The 17,018-nt window shown below is 35.8% G+C and overlaps 1 protein-coding gene across 1 annotated transcript in view; it reads left to right on the top strand.

Moving 5' to 3' along the window:
* CSMD3 (CUB and Sushi multiple domains 3) overlaps positions 1–17,018 on the top strand; it is a 1,470,240-nt gene that overhangs the window by 483,946 nt on the left and 969,276 nt on the right. The window lies entirely within an intron of this gene.

Below are 17,018 nucleotides of genomic sequence, written 5' to 3' on the forward strand. Positions count from 1 at the left end.
TTCTTTGAGTTTCAGATATAAGACTGCTATAGTCACATGACATATTGAGAGGTGGAATCTTGTTTTTGTCATTCCCATTCCTTTTTGTTTTGAATCAGAATAAAGTTGTATTTCAAATATCTTAAAAAAAAATTCTGATTCAGAGTTTGAGTTTAAGACACGTATTTGAAACCCAAGTGGGGGTGTTGAGTAGAAAGTTTGGATATGGTAGGTAGCATTGAAAAACAGGCAGCACTTGGACATGGACAATGGGATTGTTGCTTTAGGTTCTGCTTTGGCATACTGCCACGTGATGTCCAACTGCTGCCTTCGTTTCTGCTGTCGTTGAATTTTTTTTCCTAATAATGACATTCAGCAATGTTTTGATATTCTGCACTGATGACTGCTGCCACTTGGTCTCTCTAAGCATAAGCATTGTGTCCCCCAAACACTGTTTCCTCTGCTCTGGATTTAATTTTGGTGGATTATCAGAGGTCTGCCACATCCTCTCTGATACTCCATGATAGATATGAACCTTGTGATGTTTGGAAGTATTTTCCTTCTTAATTATCTGTAAAAGCTCAAGCTCTCCTAGGACAACACATACTGCCTCTCACAGGAGCCATGGTAAATTGCACTGATACTGCTAAGGGGTTGAGAATATTAGGATGAGAAGGGACTTTGACATTCTTGGAGTTCAGCTTATTGACTTTTTGTTGCAGGAAACTGTAATGAGGATGATAAGAGGTATATGAAAGATAATGTTGGTATAATATATAAAGACATTTAAATAAAATATAAACTATATTATGGGTTATAACTTTATGAAGAAAAATAAAACAGGGGAAAACGACAGTGCAGTGAGGAGATAAAATTTTAGACATAGTGTTCAGCATTTATACCAAGAAGGTGTGGCAGGGAGAGTGAAGGAGAAAGCCTTGAAGGTACATTGGAGAAGGCATTCCAGGATAAAGGATTACTGCTGCTAAGTCACTTCAGTGTGTCCGACTCTGTGCGACCTCATAGACGGCAGCTCACCAGGCTCCTCTGTCCATGGGATTCTCCAGGCAAGAACACTGGAGTGGGTTGCCATTTCCTTCTCCAATGCATGAAAGTGAAAAGTGAAAGTGAAGTTGCTCAGTCGTGTCCGACTCTTAGCGACCCCATGGACTGCAGCCCACCAGGCTCCTCCATCCATGGGATTTTCCAGGCAAGAGTACTGGAGTGGGGTGCCATTGCCTTCTCCAAAAGGATTACTAAGGATTACTAAGTGCTAGAATCTTGGTGCACCTCTAGAGCCATTTAAGTAAAGCCCTTCCATTCCCTCTGGAATGGAAGCCCATCTGGAATGGGTTCAAGAGGAAAAGTTAGACAACAAATGAAAAAAGTATGTACAGAGAGTTCTTTCTAAGAGTCATTTTGAGGGGAAGTAGAAAAATGGAGCTGCAGGAAAACAGAGCATGCTAGTTGTGGGATGTCTCAATAAGAGTGTAAATAATTTGATTGAAAGTAAATATTTTATATTCTGAGAGTAAAAATGAATATTATATAATAATATTTTAATATAATATACCTGAAATATATTTTATTGTTTGTTCCAAGTTGATTCAGGTAAATGGCTTTCAAACCTCCTTTTTTAATTGTGGCAATGTAGAATATTTATGTTGTAGTCATAATACCCAACCCTATTATAAGTAACTGAGGTAAATTGTGCCAAATTACTAGAAATATTTCTAGTAAAATCTATCTCTAAATTCTCATGTGAAAGTAAGTTTAGAGTAAAGACCTTAAAAAATTCTCTTTTTTTACCTTTTTTTTTTTGCTGACATATCATGTTATCACACTTTCTCTTTTCCTTGATGAGAAAAAATTGGTTTATTTTTCTTGAAGGTTAGGTGTTGACCCTTAATGTAATTCAACATACATTTATGGAACACTTGTTATGTGCTTGTGCTATAAACACTGAATTTCAAATGAAGACCCAGCCTTCAGGAAATTATAGTATAGTTCAATGGCCAAGTTGGTTGTTAGTGTTTTCACAAATACAGAATTTTCTTTGAAGTTAATATATAAGACGTTCAAATTCTTCTAACATGAATTTGAATTATACATATGGAAATAGAAGGTGGCCAATAAATATCTACTTATAAATTATTTGTGTGAAACTTTCATGTGTAAAGTCGAGTAACAGAAGAAGATTTGAAGAGACAGTAAAATTTAGGAATTTGCAGGTAGAGCTCTTTAGAAAAAATAACTCAATTCAGTTCTTTAACATAAAAATAATATAAAATCTCTATAGAAAAGTTTTATTTTTGATATAATAGGGAAACTTGAACTGCATATATTCTTTGACAGATATCCGGGGTATTGTTGGAGAAGGCAATGGCAACCCACTCCAGTACTCTTGCTTGGCAAATTCCGTGGACGGAGGAGCCTGGTAGGCTGCAGTCCATGGGGTTGCAAAGAGTCAGACACGACACGTGATTTAGCAGCAGCAGGGTATTGTAATTTTAGGAAGTTTGTTTACAAAATTACCTCATTTGGAAATTAGAGGTAGAGTGGGAAGTAGTTTATCTATCTAGGCTATGCACTATTCTCACTGAATACAGTAGAAAGAATGAAATGACTCTGAGCCTTCCAGGTTAATGTAACGAACAATACCAAGAGTGTATTTTTCAATGTCAGAAATATATAGTATTTAGTTTGCAAAACATCACCTTCAAAAGGACTACTACATTTTGAGTACGTCTTCAGAAAATTATTAGAGTGTTTTTCACTTGTAATGTTGAAGCTTTGCTAAACTTGAAAAAAAAATTGAAGATGAAAATTTAGAAATAACCTCAGCTCACAACTCTCGTTTATCATTTTCTTCCATCCAATGTTATATACATCACTACTCCTAGATGTGGAAGCTTCATTCTTGCAGAATTTTAAATTGCTGAGAAATTAGAATGTTTAATTTTATCTCATATTGTAAATTGAGAGAATAGATGATACAGATCTCTAAATAAAATATTTTGACATCTGTGAGATGTTTAGATTGATTCACATGCCTAATACTTTATATTAAATAACTTAATGGATACCTATTAAATTGATTTGCCCTTTAGACAACCAGAAGGGAACAGTTACTACTGAGCACAAGTCTAGAATCTGCAAATACTCTTTTAAATTGGAAAATCTTAAATGTAATATAGATATGAACATATATGTTCTTTTTTTAAAATTTATTTTAATTGGAAGATAATTGCTTTACAATGTTGTACTGACTTTTGCCATGCAGCAGTGTGAATCAGCCATAAGTATACATATGTTCCCCCTTCTTGAATATCCCTCTCACTTCTCACCCCATCCAACCCCTCTACGTTGTCACAGAGCACCAGGTTGAGCTGGCTGTGTTATATAGCAACTTCCCACTAGCTATCTGTTTTACTTATGGTAATGTGTATGTTTTAAAGCTACTATCTCAATTCATCCCAGTGGCATGGGTCAGAAATAGAAAAACAAATATCGTGTATTAATGCATCAGATCAGATCAGATCAGTGGTACTGATGAGCTTATTTGCAGGGCAGGATTAGAGGTACAGACATACAGAAAACAGACTTGTGGACACAGTCGGGGAAGGAAAGGATGGAGCAAATATATTCTTTTGTATGCTTTTTTAATTTTCAGGACTACTCTGTAAGCTTGGTATGAATTTATTCTGTCTTTGACATTTGTGATTTTTACATCACTGAGAGAGTTGGCTAATTCTTTAATGCCATTTTCTTATCTAAGATAAGGCAGTCTTTTGTTTCTGATCCATTGCCTCTGAACTCTGCTGGCAAGCTTATAAATCAGATCACCAACCATACATAATTTATTTCCATAGGTTACTAAATGTGCAGTGTATAATACAAATATGTTTCAAACAGTATATCTGCATATCTTAAATTTAATAGATTTAAAGGTTTACAGAATAGGCTGATATTTCTTTTTGTTATTTTTACTTTTCCTCTCAACTGAATATAATCTATATCATGCAAACCAGATTTATTCATTATTACTTACATGTATGACGTCTAAGATGTATAAACCTACTAATTTTATTTTAGCAGTATATGCTTTGACTATCTTAATTTTTTAAAAATTTCCCTTAAAATCGAGGACAATTTCCTTAATAAAACATCCTTGTTTATGTTTCCTCCAGAGATAACTAGTTATATCTAACGTTAAAAAATAAATTATTTCATGAGAACATTCCATTGAGAGCTTTTTGTAAGGTAATGAGATGAATGTGCTGTTGGGCATTATATGAAACATTATGTAATGTAAAATGTTGTGACCTTTCTGTGTCATTTACTCTGTTATATCATGTGGGTATCAATATAACATAATCACTGAAAAGTCTCCTCAATCAAAGTTTGTGTGGATTACAAACAGGAAAGAAATATACTTCTACCCTTAAATTTTTACATTCCTGTGACTGCAGCCATGAAATTGAAAGATGCTTACTCCTTGGAAGGAAAGTTATGACCAACCTAGATAGCATATTGAAAAGCAGAGATATTACTTTGCCAGCAAAGGTCCGTCTAGTCAAGGCTATGGTTTTTCCTGTGGTCATGTATGGATGTGAGAGTTGGACTGTGAAGAAGGCTGAGCACCGAAGAATTGATGCTTTTGAAGTGTGGTGTTGAAGAAGACTCTTGAGAGTCCCTTGGACTGCGAGGAGATCCAACCAGTCCATTCTGAAGGAGATCAGCCCTGGGATTTCTTGGGAAGGAATGATGCTAAAGCTGAAACTCCAGTACTTTGGCCACCTGTTGTGAAGAGTTGACTCACTGGAAAAGACTCTGATGCTGGGAGGGATTGGGGGCAGGAGGAGAAAGGGACGACAGAGGATGAGATGGCTGGATGGCATCACTGACTCGATGGACGTGAGTCTCAGTGAATTCTGGGAGTTGATGATGGACAGGGTGGCCTGGCATGCTGCGATTCATAGGGTCACAAAGAGTCGGACACGACTGAGTGACTGATCTGATCTGATTTGATAAGCTCATTTAAAAAAAAATATGCTGACATCAAATCTTGTTTATTTTGAAACCTCTGTACAATTGAAAATGTCAACATAAAAACATGTTATGTAAATGTGTTATAGAATATAGCTTGCCTTTTTATTTCTGAGATGCTTATATCTATTGTTCTGCTTTTGTTTTGTGTATGTTGTCTTTATGTGTCTCCTGCTCTTAAAAGTAATAATTTTTGTTAGTTGGTCTGTCAGCATTATGTGAAAACCAGTTCAGTACTCAGCAATGGATGGCTCATTGTTAATAGTAATAAAACTGACTCACATATTAGATTCCCAAGTACTTTCTCCTAGAAAAACAGACAAAATCAAAGACCTGTAGTCAGGTCTGTCTGATATAGAGACTTCCAAGTATTTTCCCTGCTGCTCTCAGGTGTTTATGATCATTTTGGGGAATTTGGAAATGTATAAAATTCAAAACTCATATGATTTCTACAGAGACTCTAAAAAATTAAGTGCTCATTCAAAGATTTTGTTAGAGAAAAACTTTAAATTTGTAGATCTTGAAAATTATTATATATTATAATATTATATAAGATTATTATATAATATAATGTACTATATAATTATAAAATTATTATAATATTAATTTGTAATTATTATATAATACATAATTATTATAGATTATAATAATAATAATCTTCAAGATCTACAAATTTAAAGTTTTCACTATCATAATTTTGAATTAGCACTTAACTATTTAGAAGTCTCTGATAGAAATCATAAGAGTTAGGAGGAGGAGTGAATTTGATCTCTGGGTTGGAAAGACCACTGGAGGCAGGCATGGCAACCCACTCCAGTATTCTTGCCTGGAGAATCCCATGGACAGAGGAGCCTGGTGGGCCACAGTCCATAGGGTCACAAAGAGTTGGACATGACTGAAACGAGTTAGCATGCACATAGTTGATTTACAATGTTGTGTTATTTTCTGCTATACTGTAAAGTGAATCAGTTATGTTGTTGTTGTTTAGTCACTAAGTCATGTCCAACTCCTTTCTGACCCCGTGGACTGTAGCCCACCAGGCTTCTCTGTCCATGGGATAGCCCAGGCAAGAATACTGGAGTGGGTTGCCATACCCTCCTCCAGGGGATCTTTCAGACACAGGGATCAAACCCAGGTCTCTTGATTGTCTTTCTTCACCCAGTTAGAGACTGGATTAAAAGAAGCAAGTTTAAAGTCCAATTGGTGCAGGATCTGTAGTGCTTTCCTTCAGTAATCTTATTTTCAGTTCCTTTTACTATTCTATTTACTGAAAAGTTCCCAGCTCCACTTGTATCTTTGTATTTCTATTTAAAAATATACATGATATTTAACACTGTTCTAGAAGTTCTGATTAAAGAAATAAAATGTGAAAGTTAAGGGTTTTTATAAAATTTTATTTTCAAAGAAGAAATACATTAAATCTAGGAAAGTTAAAGAATTAAGTATACTTAGAATTAATGAGCGGAAAAGGCAATGGAACCCCACTCCAGTACTCTTGCCTGGAAAATCCCATGGACGGAAGAGCCTGGTAGGCTGCAGTCCATGGGGGTCACAAAGAGTCGGACACGATTGAGCGACTTCACTTTCACTTTTCACTTTCATGCATTGGAGAAGGAAATGGCAACCCACTCCAGTTTTCTTGCCTGGAGAATCCCAGGTACGGGGGAGCCTGGTGGGCTGCCGTCTATGGGGTCGCACAGAGTCAGACACGACTGAAGCAACTTAGCAGCAGCAGCAGCAGCAGAATTAATGAGACAGCAAGAAACTACGCATAAGATAAATATACACAATTTACCAGAAGTAACAAGTAGAAGAATGAAGGCAAAATAGCACACTCTTCAAAGTATAAAATAGAGTGAGGTCTTATTCTAAAGAGAAATGTGAAGAATCTGTCGGGAAAGCTGTGTAACTTCATTAAAAGATGTCAAAGATGACAGAGGTAACCACATCAGGCTAATAGTTTTCTTGACTATTCTAATTGACTTGTGACTCTGTTGTACCTGTTAACTATTTTTAACCAATGTCTGGACTGTTCTTTCTTTCCAAATGAGTGTAATACAATTCTAATCAGAACTTTAAAAATTATTTTTCATAAAATTGGACAGTATATTGGAAATAAACAGAGGTGTAAGTAACTAAAACTTTTCAAAAAATATAATAATGAGGCTGGACCTTCAAACTAGTTATGAACTTAGAAATGCAGAGAGATGCAATCATTGAAATAATGTCATAGGTACACACATGAATGTACACACACATAGGTACACACACAAATGAGTGTAATACAATTCTAATCAGAACTTTAAAAAATTATTTTTCATAAAATTGGACAGTATATTGGAAATAAACAGAGGTGTAAGTAACTAAAACTTTTCAAAAAATATAATAATGAGGCTGGACCTTCAAACTAGTTATGAACTTAGAAATGCAGAGAAATGCAATCATTGAAATAATGTCATAGGTACACACATGAAAATAGATGTAATCAGTAAAACAAAATGGAGATTCTACTATATATTGGAGCATAAGACTTGATAAAGCAGATAATTCCTTAAGAAACTGGAGAGCAGTATGGAACTCCCTCGAGAAACTAAAAATAGAACTACTGAATGATCCAGCAATTCTATTTCTGTGTATTTATCCAAGAAAACAAAATCACTAATGTGAAAAGTTACATGCACCTTTATGTTTACTGTAGCATTATTTACAAGATATGGGCAAGATATGGAAGCAACCTAATTGTCCATCCCATAGATGAATAGATAAAAAATATATTGTGTGTATGTATGCACATGTGTATACACACATATACACCTATACATACAATGTAACATTATTCTGCAATAAAAAAAGAATGAAATATTGTCATTTGCAACACCATAGGTAGACCTGGAGACTATTACACTAAGTGAAATAAGTCAGAGAATAACAAATACCATATGACTTCACTTCTATGTGGAATCTTAAAAAACAAAGCAAAGAAACAAAACAAAACTGAAATGGGCTAGTAGAGAACCAACTGGCAGTTGCCAAACAGGAAGGAAGTAGGGAAATGGGCAAAATAGGTGAAGAGGATTAAGAGTTACACATCCCAAATCTATGCACACAGCCCAACATGCTTTCTTGTTTTTCTTTTCCAAAAGACAAAACCCAAATAAAGGTATGGGAAATATAATTAGCATAATCAGTATCTTAGAGGAGACACTTTTATAATTAATGTTTCATTTAAATGAAAATTTGATTCTCTGTGTGTGTACATGTGCAAGAGCTATTATTTTTTTCTGTATGAATATCTCTTACATGAACTCATAAGCTACTTGTATCCTACAATATAACTTTTTTTCTAAAAGTGAAGTGAATAGTCCATTTAATTGAGGATATTTATGTTGAATACTGTTTATCTGAAATTTGGTTGTACAACAAAATTATAAATGCAAATATTTACGATTTTAAACATAGATGACTATATTCAAATTTGTAAATTCATATGCCATCTTTCAAGCTGATAGAAGGGGAGACATAGATACAATATGCTTAAACTTGTTGTACTATTGTATTTATTTTTTTTTCTTTTAATTTTATTTTATTTTTAAACTTTAAAATATTGTTATTAGTTTTGCCAAATATCAAAATGAATCCGCCACAGGTATACCCGCGTTCCCCATCCTGAACCCTCCTCCCTCCTCCTTCCCTTAACCTCCCTCTGGGTCGTCCCAGTGCACCAGCCCCAAGCATCCAGTACTGTGCATCGAACCTGGACTGGCGACTCGTTTCATACATGATATTATACATGTTTCAATGCCATTCTCCCAAATCTCCCCACCCTCTCCCTCTCCCACAGAGTCCATAAGACTGATCTATACATCGGTGTCTCTTTTGCTGTCTCGTACACAGGGTTATTGTTACCATCTTTCTAAATTCCATATATATGCGTTAGTATACTGTATTGGTGTTTTTCTTTCTGGCTTACTTCACTCTGTATAATAGGTTCCAGTTTCATCCATCTCATTAGAACTGATTCAAATGTATTCTTTTTAATGGCTGAGTAATACTCCATTGTGTATATGTACCACAGCTTTCTTATCCATTCATCTGCTGATGGGCAGCTAGGTTGCTTCCATGTCCTGGCTATTATAAACAGTGCTGCGATGAACATTGGGGTACACGTGTCTCTTTCTCTTCTGGTTTCCTCAGTGTGTATGCCCGGCAGTGGGATTGCTGGATCATAAGGCAGTTCTATTTCCAGTTTTTTAAGCAATCTCCACACTGTTCTCCATAGTGGCTGTACTAGTTTGCATTCCCACCAACAGTGTAAGAGAGTTCCCTTTTCTCCACACCCTCTCCAGCATTTATTGCTTGTAGACTTATGGATCGCAGCCATTCTGACTGGTGTGAAATGATACTTCATAGTGGTTTTGATTTGCATGTCTCTGATAATGAGTGATGTTGAGCATCTTTTCATGTTTGTTAGCCATCTGTATGTCTTCTTTGGAGAAATGTCTATTTAGTTCTTTGGCCCATTTTTTGATTGGGTCATTTATTTTTCTGGAGTTGAGCTGTAGGAGTTGCTTGTATATTTTTGAGATTAGTTTTTTGTCCATTGCTTCATTTGCTATTATTTTCTCCCATTCTGAAGGCTGCCTTTTCACCTTGCTAATAGTTTCCTTTGTTGTGCAGAAGTTTTTAAGTTTAATTAGGTCCCATTTGTTTATTTTTGCTTTTATTTCCAATATTCTGGGAGGTGGGTCATAGAGGATCCTGCTGTGATATATGTCGGAGAGTGTTTTGCCTATGTTCTCCTTTAGGAGTTTTATAGTTTCTGGTCTTCCATTGAGATCTTTAATCCATTTTGAGTTTATTTTTGTGTATGGTGTTAGAAAGTGTTCTAGTTTCATTCTTTTACAAGTGGTTGACCAGTTTTCCCAGCACCACTTGTTAAAGAGATTGTCTTTAATCCATTGTATATTCTTGCCTCCTTTGTCAAAGATCAGGTGTCCGTATGTGTGTGGATTTATCTCTGGGCTTTCTATTTTGTTCCATTGATCAATATTTCTGTCTTTGTGCCAGTACCATACTGTCTTGATAACTGTGGCTTTGTAATAGAGCCTGAAGTCAGGTAGGTTGATTCCTCCAGTTCCATTCTTCTTTCTCAAGATAGCTTTGGCTATTTTAGGTTTTTTGTATTTCCATACAAATTGTGAAATTATTTGTTCTAGCTCTGTGAAGAATACCGTTGGTAGCTTGATAGGGATTGCATTGAATCTATAAATTGCTTTGGGTAGTATACTCATTTTCACTATATTGATTCTTCCAATCCATGAACATGGTATATTTCTCCATCTATTAGTGTCCTCTTTGATTTCTTTCACCAGTGTTTTATAGTTTTCTATGTATAGGTATTTAGTTTCTTTAGGTATATATATTCCTAAGTATTTTATTCTTTCCATTGCAATGGTGAATGGAATTGTTTCCTTAATTTCTCTTTCAGTTTTCTCATTATTAGCATATAGGAATGCAAGGGATTTTTGTGTGTTGATTTTATATCCTGCAACTTTACTATAATCATTGATAGTTCTAGTAATTTTCTGGTGGAGTCTTTAGGGTTTTCTATGTAAAGGATCATGTCATCTGCAAACAGTGAGAGTTTTCCTTCTTCTTTTCCAATTTGGATTCCTTTTATTTCTTTTTCTGCTCTGATTGCTGTGGCCAAAACTTCCAAAACTATGTTGAATAGTAATGGTGAAAGTGGGCACCCTTGTCTTGTTCCTGACTTTAGAGGAAATGCTTTCAATTTCTCCCCATTGAGGATAATGTTTGCTGTGGGTTTGTCATATATAGCTTTTATTATGTTGAGGTATGTTCCTTCTATTCCTGCTTTCTGGAGAGTTCTTATCATAAATGGATGTTGAATTTTGTCAAAGGCTTTCTCTGCATCTATTGAGATAATCATATGGTTTTTGTTTTTCAATTTGTTAATGTGGTGTATAACATTGATTGATTTGCGGATATTGAAGAATCCTTGCATGCCTGGGATAAAGCCCACTTGGTCATGGTGTATGATCTTTTTAATGTGTTGTTGGATTCTTATTGCTAGAATTTTGTTAAGGATTTTTGCGTCTATGTTCATCAGTGATATTGGCCTGTAGTTTTCTTTTTTTGTGGGATCTTTGTCAGGTTTTGGCATTAGGGTGATGGTGGCCTCATAGAATGAGTTTGGAAGTTTACCTTCCTCTGCAATTTTCTGGAAGAGTTTGAGCAGGATAGGTGTTAGCTCTTCTCTAAATTTTTGGTAGAATTCAGCTGTGAAGCCGTCTGGACCTGGGCTTTTGTTTGCTGGAAGATTTTTGATTACAGTTTCAATTTCCGTGCTTGTGATGGGTCTGTTAAGATTTTCTATTTCTTCCTGGTCCAGTTTTGGAAAGTTTTACTTTTCTAAGAATTTGTCCATTTCTTTCACGTTGTCCATTTTATTGGCATATAATTGTTGATAGTAGTCTCTTATGATCCTTTGTATTTCTGTGTTATCTGTTGTGATCTCCCCATTTTCATTTCTAATTTTATTGATTTGATTTTTCTCCCTTTGTTTCTTGATGAGTCTGGCTAATGGTTTGTCAATTTTATTTATCCTTTCAAAGAACCAGCTTTTGGCTTTGTTGATTTTTGCTATGGTCTCTTTTGTTTCTTTTGCATTTATTTCTGCCCTAATTTTTAAAAGATTTCTTTCCTTCTACTAACCCTGGGGTTCTTCATTTCTTCCTTTTCTAGTTGCTTTAGGTGTAGGGTTAGGTTATTTATTTGACTTTTTTCTTGTTTCTTGAGGTATGCCTGTATTGCTATGAACTTTCCCCTTAGGACTGCTTTTAAAGTGTCCCACAGGTTTTGAGTTCTTGTGTTTTCATTTTCATTAGTTTCTATGCAAATTTTGATTTCTTTTTTGATTTCTTCTGTGATTTGTTGGTTATTCAGCAGCGTGTTGTTCAGCCTCCATATGTTGGAATTTTTAATAGTTTTTCTCCTGTAATTGAGATCTAATGTTACTGCATTGTGGTCAGAAAAGATGCTTGGAATGATTTCCATTTTTTTTTGAATTTACCAAGGCTAGCTTTATGGCCCAGGATGTGATCTATGCTGGAGAAGGTTCCATGTGTGCTTGAGAGAAAGGTGAAATTCATTGTTTTGGGATGAAATGTCCTATAGATATCAATTAGGTCTACATGGTCTATTGTATAATTTAACGTTTGTGTTTCCTTGTAATTTTCTGTTTAGTTGATCTATCCATAGCTGTGAGTGGGGTATGAAAGTCTCCCACTATTATTGTGTTATTGTTAATTTCTCCTTTCATACTTGTTAGCATTTGTCTTACATATTGCGGCACTCCCGTGTTGGGTGCATATATATTTATAATTGTTATATCTTCTTCTTGGATTGATCCTTTGATCATTATGTAGTGACCATCTTTGTCTCTTTTTACAGCCTTTGTTTTAAAGTCTATTTTATCTGATATAAGTATTGCTACTCCTGCTTTCTTTTGGTCCCTATTTGCATGGAAAATCTTTTTCCAGCCCTTCACTTTCAGTCTGTATGTGTCCCCTGTTTTGAGATGGGTCTCTTGTAGACAACAGATGTAGGGGTCTTGTTTTTGTATCTATTCAGCCAGTCTTTGTCTTTTGGTTGGGGCATTCAACCCATTTACGTTTAAGGTAATTACTGATAAGTATGATCCCGTTGCCATTTACTTTAGTGTTTTGGGTTCGAGTTTATACACTGTTTTTGTGTTTCCTGTCTAGAGAATATCCTTTAGTATTTGTTGGAGAGCTGGTTTGGTGGTGCTGAATTCTCTCAGCTTTTGCTTGTCTGAGAAGCTTTTGATTTCTCTTTCATATTTGAATGAGATCCTTGCTGGGTACAATAATCTGGGCTGTAGGTTATTTTCTTTCATCACTTTAAGTATGTCTTGCCATTCCCTCCTGGCTTGAAGAGTTTCTATTGAAAGATCAGCTGTTATCCTATTGGGAATTCCCTTGTGTGTTATTTGTTGTTTTTCCCTTGCTGCTTTTAATATTTGTTCTTTGTGTTTGATCTTTGTTAATTTGATTAATATGTGTCTTGGGGTGTTTCGCCTTGGGTTTATCCTGTTTGGGACTCTCTGGGTTTCTTGGACTTGGGTGATTATTTCCTTCCCCATTTTAGGGAAGTTTTCAACTATTATCTCCTCAAGTATTTTCTCATGGTCTTTCTTTTTGTCTTCTTCTTCTGGGACCCCTACGATTCGAATGCTGTAGCGTTTAATATTGTCCTGGAGGTCTCTGAGATTGTCCTCATTTCTCTTAATTCGTTTTTCTTTTATCCTCTCTGATTCATTTATTTCTACCATTCTATCTTCTAATTCACTAATCCTATCTTCTGCCTCTGTTATTCTACTATTTGTTGCCTCCAGAGTGTTTTTAATTTCATTTATTGCATTATTCATTTTATATTGACTCTCTTTTATTTCTTCTAGGTCCTTGTTAAACCTTTCTTGCATCTTCTCAATCTTTGTCTCCAAGCTATTTATCTGTGATTCCATTTTGATTTCAAGATTTTGGATCAGTTTCACTATCATTATTCGGAATTCTTTATCAGGTAGATTCCCTATCTCTTCCTCTTTTGTTTGGTTTGGTGGGCATTTATCCTGTTCCTTTATCTGCTGGATATTCCTCTGTCTCTTCATCTTGTTTAAATTGCTGAGTTTAGGGTGTCCTTTCTGTATTCTGGCAGTTTGTGGAGTTCTATTTACTGTGGCATTTCCTCGCTCTGTGTGGGTTTGTACAGGTGTCTTGTCAAGGTTTCTTGGTTAGGGAAGCTTGTGTCAGTGTTCTGGTGAGTGGAGCTGTTTCTTCTCTCTCCTTTCGAAGACTTGGGTTGCTTTTCTGGGTGCCTGATGTCCTCTGCCGGCATTCAGAAGTTGTTTTATGGAATTTACTCGGTGTTTAAATGTTCTTTTGATGAATTTGTGGGGGAGAAAGTGTTCTCCCCGTCCTACTCCTCCGCCATCTTAGCTCCTCCCCCTGTACTATTGTATTTATTTGGTAAACATTTATTATTTAAACATATTAATAGAAATATACCATGAAATGGTAGTTCTATGATATTAATTCAGTGACTTTTCCTAATTCAAAGGAGATCATTGAACACTATATCATAAGTAATCAATTTTAAAACACATTCTGTTTTTAAAAATAGATTTAAAGAACAACTTTTGGGAAAAAATTCAGTATTTTTATTGTAGCTATACAATTGTGTATGTGTGTCAAAATATTAATACATAAAATTGATGCCTGAGAAGGGTGACTTTTATCATAAATTACACTTCAATAGACCTGACTTTAAGAAAACAAAAAAAATTTTGAGAGATTTTGGCTTGCTAATTAATAACATTAAAATATAATATGTATATTTCCATGTTTAGAAGCATAAAGTTGAAACAAATCTATTCTCCCAAAAAAAATGACAGAAAGTCATTTTAAATTATTTGAAAAGATTATTCTCCTTATAACTAGAGGAATTAAACCTCAACTGCCCACCGCCCCAAATTTTCTTGTGTCACTCTGTAATAATTTCCCCCTTACCTCCAGCCCTCAGCAACCAGTTATAACATCTGTAAGTCTTTCCTTTGTTCAGAATGTCATATAAAAAAGTCATACAGTATGCAGACCTATAGTATGTGGCATGTATATTCTTTTACTTACAGTGCTTTTGAGATTCATCTGTGTTGTTTTATGTATCAACATTTCATTCCTTTTTATTGGTAAGTAACAGATTATTATATGAATGTACCAAATATATTTATTTGCCACTTTTGACTTTTTGTAATTAGGAAAGAAGATGGCATGAGCATTTGTATGCAAGTCTTTTTATGGCCATATATTTCACTTCTCTTAGGTGAATGACTAGGAGTGAAATTACTGAGTGAATGTGTACTTTTATAAAAAATTGCTGCAATGTTTTCCAAAGTGTCTCTGCCACACTGCATTTTATCAGCAATGTGTAAAAGTTCCAGTTTCTCTTAACCTTTTCAAACCTGAAAATTTTTGCCTTTGAAATGAAAATTATTTTAATTTGATGTGTCAGTTCAGTGTGATGTTCTAATCAGCTGCTTTCCTAAGTGCATGACAGTGAAACTGACAGTTGCTCAGTCATGTCCTACTCTTTGTGACCACATGGACTGTAGTCCATGGAATTCTCCAGGCCAGAATACTGGAGTGGGCAGCCATTCCCTTCTCCAAGGGGTCTTCCCAACCCATGGATCAAACCCAGGTCTCCTGCATTGCAGGTGGATTATTTACCAGCTGAGTCACAAGGGGAGCCCTCCTAAATGGATAGTGGTATCTCATTTTAGTTTGCCTATTCTTAAGGATATTGCAAAAGTAGGAAGTCAAGAAACACCTGGGTAACAGGCAAATTTGGCCTTAGAATATGGAATGAAGCAGGGCAAAGGCTAATAGAGTTTTGCCAAGAAATGCATTGGTCATAGTAAACACCCTCTTCCAACAACACAAGAGAAGATTCTACACATGGACATCATCAGATGGTCAACACCGAAATCAGATTGATTATATTCTTTGCAGCCAAAGATGGAGAAGCTCTATACAGTCAGCAAAAGCAAGACCAGGAGCTGACCGTGGCTCAGATCATGAACACCTTATTTCCAAATTCAGACTTAAATTGAAGAAAGTAAAGAAAACCACTAGACCATTCAGTTATGACCTAAATCAAATCCCTTATGGTTATTTGTGGAAGTGAGAAGTGAGAAATAGATTTAAGGGATTAGATCTGATAGAGTGCCTGATGAACCATGGATGGAGGTTCATGACATTGTACAGGAGACAGGGATCAAGACCATCCTCATGGAAAAGAAATGCAAAAAAGCAAAATGGCTGTCTGAGGAGGCCTTACAAATAGCTGTGAAAAGAAGAGAAGAGAAAAGGAGAAAAGGAAAGATATAAGCATCTGAATGCAGAGTTCCAAAGATAGCAAGAAGAGATAAGAAAGCCTTCCTCAGTGATCAATGCAAAGAAATAGAGGGAAACAACAGAATGGAAAAGACTAGAGATCTCTTCAAGACAATTAGATATACCAAGGGAACATTTCATGCAAAGATGGGCTCGATAAAGAACAGAAATGGTATGGACCTAACAGAAGCAGAAAATATTAAGAAGAGGTGGCAAGAACACACAGAAGAACCGAACAAAAAAAAGCTTCACAACCCAGATAATCACTATGGTGTGATCATTGACCTAGAGCCAGACATCCTGGAACGTGAAGTCCTGTGGGCCTTAGAAAGCATCACTACGAACAAAGCTAGTGGAGGTGATGGAATTCCAGTTGAGCTATTTCAAATCCTGAAAGATGATGCTATGAAAGTGCTGCACTCAATATGCCAGCAAATTTGGAAAACTCAGCAGTGGCCACAGGACTGGAAAAGGTCAGTTTTCATTCTAATCCCAAAGAAAGGCAATGCCAAAGAATGCTCAAACTACCGCACAATTGCACTCATCTCACACGCTAGTAAAGTAATGCTCAAAATTCTGCAAGCCAGGCTTCAGCAATATGTGAATTGTGAATTTCCATATGTTCAAGCTGGTTTTAGAAAAGGCAGAGGAACCAGAGATCAAATTGCCAACATCCACTGGATCATGGAAAAAGCAAGAGAGTTCCAGAAAAACATCTATTTCTGCTTTATTGACTATGCCAAAGCCTTTGACTGTGTGGATCGCAATAAACGGTGGAAAATTATTCAAGAGTTAGGAATACCAGACCACCTGACCTGCCTCTTGAGAAACCTGTATGCAGATCTGGAAGACAGTTAGAACTGGACATAGAACAACAGACTGGTTCCAAATAGAAAAAAGAGTACGTCAAGGCTATATATTGTCACCCTGCTTATTTAACTTATATTCAAAGTACATCATGAGAAATGCTGGGCTAGAAGAAGCACAAGCTGGAATCAA

This window comes from Bos taurus, chromosome 14, assembly GCF_002263795.3.
Source record: "Bos taurus isolate L1 Dominette 01449 registration number 42190680 breed Hereford chromosome 14, ARS-UCD2.0, whole genome shotgun sequence".
In the NCBI taxonomy this organism is placed as follows: domain Eukaryota; kingdom Metazoa; phylum Chordata; class Mammalia; order Artiodactyla; family Bovidae; genus Bos; species Bos taurus.